A 5,828-nucleotide genomic window follows, 5' to 3' on the forward strand; every position below is an offset into this window, starting at 1 on the left:
TTCACTTTCATGGTCGGCTGAGCTTTTCAAATGTAATCTCTCCTCTGTGGGTTATTTTCACAGTTGTTATATCTCTTATCTGACACCTCTTCGTTCTGCTTCTGGCTGCATTTTGTATGGACGTTCACTGAGCTCCAAGACCCCCTCTAGAATAGAAATATATTGTTTTATTTTTATCTATATGGCATAAAAAAGCAACTGAAAACCAAAATGGAGGAAAACACAAAATCTTACCAGCTATTTTTGGTGTAGTTTTGTTTAAAGTCAATAATTTCTTCATAATGTTGATGAAAAAGTTCTGGTTCGGGTTGGAACTATAATATTGATAATATTTTTCATCAATATTAAGAAATTAGTTAGTTATTTTAAGTGTAATAAGCTATTTGCACTAGTAACTAGACAAAAAATATTTAGTTTTTGCAGTTGCAGAAATATGCGTTGAATTGGCCATTTTTAACCTAACATTAGCTCAACACTGTTACAACAAACTAAGTTCAGTGAATTAATTTTCTGCTGCAGGTAACATACTGACTGCTTGAAAAACACAGAATCGTACCTCCAATCTCCTTTAATTATACATCTTTTGATTTTTAGTAAAATGCCTTTGGAATTTCCCCAATAGTCTATGATGGTTTTTTTTATATAATAAAGACTATAAACTTGTTAAATATATGTTAGATATGTGAAACAAAATCACAGCCTTTTTACATTGTTTTCTTACCAAATCTTTGTAGTTTTTTTATTTTTATTAAAGGAATATTCCTGAGTTTTCTAACTGAGTTTCTGTCAAAGGTTTATAAATGCAGGTCATTTCACGTTAGTCTGATAACAGTCAATCCGTTTCAAACAGTCAACGCATGTGTGAATCCTCAAAGCTCAAATTTGTGAATGCTGCACATGACTAAATATTTCTGTGCCACTGGGCAATTTATTTTTTTTTTAATGACTATTTTGAGGTTGACATTTCATTAATTTTTATACCAAATTACTTTACTATCAAATTGTTATTCTGACAGGAAATTCTTTGTGGCCTCAGTTTTCAGTATGTTTCCCACAGGAACATAATTAGTGGTGGACCGCTTCATGCTTCCATTACCCACGTAAATAATTACTGCCTTCTGTTGAATAATAAAAAAAAAAGCTAAACTAAGACAAGTGAAGGATTCACAAGCAAAAAACACCATAATGTTTCTGCAGTTTGTTGTTTTCTGATAGCAGAAAGTTACTTTTGTCTCAGCTTTTATGGACCAACTTATCAAGATTTTTGCAAAATGAAGCGTCATCTAGGAGTTTTAAACTTTTAATAAAACCTCTTTATGAAAATGAATATTTTTTTCTCCTTAGCTGTTAAAATACCAATACTGAAGGTGACTTATGCTTCCTGGAACAGATTAGGATAATTCTGTTTGTGATAAAAACATTTTCATTAAATGTTTTTCCACAAAATCATTCTTAGGTGATGAGATTTTAGTTAGCATGATTTCAGAATGAGTTCTTTTAGGGCATCTTGTCTATAACGCTGAATAAACTTGTCACGACCCCCAATACAACATTTACACTCGCACGTGAAAGTGGCTGCAAACAAATGTGCAATTATCCAACTCTGCATCTTTGAAAAGCAGAAGTAGAGCCTCATACAAAATGTGGAAAGTTGCTTCTGAACTGCAGGACAACAAAACACTTGACTATTCCAGTAGCCATTGTGCAACACACACAATGCAGCTTACCAAACATGCTGGAACTTCATTTTGGTTGTTAGGCAACGGCGCAGTGCCCCGTCAATTATGACTCAGCATCAAATATAGATTGCCTTTGAAACTGCATGTATTCTTGTTGCACATAATTATATAAAATCAATAGTAATAGAGTAATAATTTAGAGTTAACGGTTTCTGCCTGGAAGATCTGATGGTGTGCATGTGAACTCCTCAGAGGAAGAGTTAGTTCCCTGGTGAGTGCAGCTATGGTGTTTTGCCGTGACGATGAAGATGCAGGCTCGCCGTCATGTGTCTTCCTCCTTCATTCACTAAAAGGAGAGGAGTAGCTTCAGCTAATGCACTGCTTTAGCACGGCATTACCTCAGACATACTAACCCACACATCCAGACAGAATCGTGTCAAGAGCGGAGATGCTGCATAAGCACATTAAGGGATCAGGGCTATTAAGCCAAGGATGAAGTGTGTAAAATGTGCCAGAAACTGAGCCAAACATTCTTTTAACATAGCATAAGCCCCATTAGTGCTGCAGCATCATACAGTGGATTTGTTTGCTGCCTCCCCACACATTCATCCTGCACATATGGACGGGTTTGTGCCAAGGAAGCTCTGCTTTGTTGTTCATTTCTGTTTCGACCTGGAAAAGTTGTAATTGATTTGTTTATGTCGATATAGTATATTTTAATGTTATCACTGGTTTATTATTTCAGCTCATAGCTGGGCTTAAACATGAGGATTAATCACGATTAGTCACGATGAATTGAAATGATCGTCATCTAATTTAGTAATCCATTGACTTCTTTTCTTGTTTTTGAATTATTCATTTTCATCTCTTAACATATTTCTAATATTGTATAAAAGAGGCTTAAATGAAAAATCTACAGAATGTGCCAAAATAATCAACATGATAATCGATTAATCATCAAAATAATCAACTAATTGCCTGAATAAATGATTAATCAAACAATAGAGAGAATGATTGATTGACAGAATAATCCTCAGACTAATCGATTGATTGTTAAAACAATAGAGATAATTGGTTGTCAGGATAATCAATTAATTGTCAGAATAAATTATAGTATAATTGATAGCTAAATTAATTGTTAGCTGCAGCCGTAGCAGTGCCGCATATTGCTCTCCCACCAGCCGTTCTGGGTCTCGGTAGAAACTGGTACCGATCGCTTGCTGACTTTCAGGCCTGGTTGCCATGGCAGCCGTTGTGAATGGTGCTCAGTTTGGAGCAAAGAGTCTGACGGCGTCAGCTGATATCGACCAGGTTCTCGGTTTACAGTTTTTCCTCTGCACACAGTCAGAATGTGCGATGAGCCGTCTGCGTTCGGCGATGTCTGCAGGCTCCTCTGCAGGCCGCCTCACTCGACATCTGAGTGCTTCTCCAGGCACAACGAGGGGATGGAGGTTATTTTGGTCACAAGCACTTTTCTTTTTACTCCTGCTGGGGACTGTTTGATATGCATCATTGTTGTTGCGTGATAATGCTCGGCCTGTGGTTGAGCTGAAGGCTGGCTTTGTCTTCACCAAAATCCGGCGAGGAAACCAAAGTGCATGAAAAGTTACTCCCATTACTGAAAGCTTTTGAGCTTAACCCCTTCCAAACCCGGCGCTGGAAGTTACCCCCCGCACTCTCTGAAGGTTCAAAACTAATTAAAAACAAACCGGGCGGCCCTGAGGCTTCTGACTTTCCACAGATGTCCTTCTGAGTCTGTGAAGTGCAGTGCTGTATGGCCCTGAATTAGAGACTGTATGAAATGATGAGGTGTGAGACAGCGTGCTCCGCCATGATCAGAGCTCTGTGAGTTCAAAGGGCCTGCCTGCCTGCTGCCTGCAGCAGTTAATGAAGCCAGTGACTCCCCTCACCACTTGACTGCCTCTGAGTTTATTCACAATCTCACTCCAGCTCAAGAGGTGAATTTGTGGCTACAAGGTTACTGTGAGTTGCAACCTACTGAAAATGACCAAAAAAAGAAAAGCATGTATCCATCTGAGTGGGAAACCACAACATTTTCACTCTCTTAATCATAAGACGTGCTGAGAAGTCTTAATTTTCAAAAGATCTACTTTTTGACTTCAAATGTTTAACTATTATATTAGTAGTCCATTATTCTATCGATTACTCTGATGATTAATCAATTAATCATATAAAAACTCATCACACTTTGCAGCTTTATGCAATATTAGAAATTCACTAAAATATGAAAATAAACAAATAATTCAATTCCAGATAAGAAAATAAACATTCTGTTGCCTAAAATGCAACGACAGAGCATTCCTTCAGTGAACGCTGCAGTTTGTAGCAAAGGATGAATCTGCAGCTACAAAATACTTTTAACATCAACTTGTGAAAATTTGAGCCCTTTTCTGCCTGACTTGATGTCAACACACAAGTGTAAGGCTAATCTGTTAGCTATTTTTTTATCAATTAATCACCAGGACAAAAGAGAGAAGAATTGATTAATCGACAGAGTAATTGATTAGTTGCCATAAAATCAATAGCAATAAGCGTTCAATTATCAGAATTTCAATTTTTTTTAGATTAACTGATTAATAATTGGACAGCAAAAGGTGCTTTCTGGGAGATTTTTACTCTTATTACAGAATTTGAACCAGGTGAAGCTAAAACTATGGCACTTGTTGTTTTTTGGTCTTAGAGACTCACATCCCATACAAAATGTCTCCCAATAAGCTCCTTTTTAAACAGTTTTTTAAGATGGTGTAACAAAACCTATTGTTAGTTTCTCTAATACATTATTTTGTTTTATTTCCTTATCGCCTTAAACTGTAACCCCTCTCTGTGTCACAAAACATTTTTTGCATGTTGTGTGAAATATACGTGTATAAATATATATTTTTTCAGATTTTGGGATACTTTATAGAACAGGTTAAAGTCTTGTACAATTCTTCGGCTGGAATATGGTCAACAATCTGAGACACAAACACAAAACGGCTCCTCAGGGAGTTTTTTCCTCCCAACCTTCCACTGGATGTGCCAAACATCGGCGGCTGTAGGAGCAGGGGAGATGCAGGCTCTGCTGTTTCCGATAACAGCGTCGCCCATTCAATGCAGGCGGTAGGTAACGATACCAACCGTTGCCCTGATCTCCAGAGACCGCCACGCCAAGGGCAAAGGGATCCTCCAACCATCCGTTTCCATGGACACACATCAGAAACCAGGCCCCTCCCTCACCTGCGTCGCCCCTGCTGTGAATCTGCATGTCTTCCTCCATGAGATATGTAGCAGAAAGAGAGGAACCTGCAGAAGAGCAGGTTTCACTGCAGCTTTTAAAATGTGAGGCAGACGGTTTCACCTGAAGAAGAGACGGAATATTTAAAGGAAAACGAGCGCCTGCATTGCGTCAGTTTCTGTTTCTTAACTGAACTTAAAGTTATCAAAGAGAAGCTCATACAGCAGATATTAACTACAGCAAGGCCTGTCGCAATAATCAATGAATCGGTATATTAATTAATCAATTGATTAAGTGACCTCAATAATCTCCATTTGCGTGATTGATTGTTTTTCTCTTTCTACTAAAAACTGGATGGTAAAAGTCTTCATTCTGGTGTTTTAGCCTTTTGTAAAGAATAATTTTAATTCATTCATTTTGTTGTTTTTGTTTTGTTTATTTTGGACATTTAAAATGTCTTCCAGGTCCAGTATTTATTTGTCCTTGTACTTTTTAAACAGATTTACAGGATTTTACGTTTTTTTTATGACGCACTTGTTTTGCATTACTGTTTCCCTTTAACGTGTTACACATATAAAAATGTGTGCAGCACATTTTCTGGTGTTTTCTAGGTCAATGCAGCGCAATGAAACACGATAACCAAATTCGTCACACGTATTTAGTGAGGAAATAAATTTTTGAAGACTTTCTCTGACGGGTTGAGCTGCAGGTGAGCCGAAGTTCAGATTTTTTTTTTATTGGACCGCTTTGCCCAGAGGGAGAGGATAAACTGTTTTCCTGATCCGGAGGCATGTTTATGAATTCCTTATATTGTTTAGCTCTTCTATTTTTACAAACATCTGTTTGCGTTCAGGGCCTGAGTGAGACAGAGGGACCCAGCGCGGGGCCCCATCCTGACCCAGGAAGCTGCATGT

The sequence above is a fragment of the Poeciliopsis prolifica genome, unplaced genomic scaffold, assembly GCF_027474105.1.
Source record: "Poeciliopsis prolifica strain line A6 unplaced genomic scaffold, Auburn_PproV2 SCAFFOLD006, whole genome shotgun sequence".
Lineage (NCBI taxonomy): Eukaryota > Metazoa > Chordata > Actinopteri > Cyprinodontiformes > Poeciliidae > Poeciliopsis > Poeciliopsis prolifica.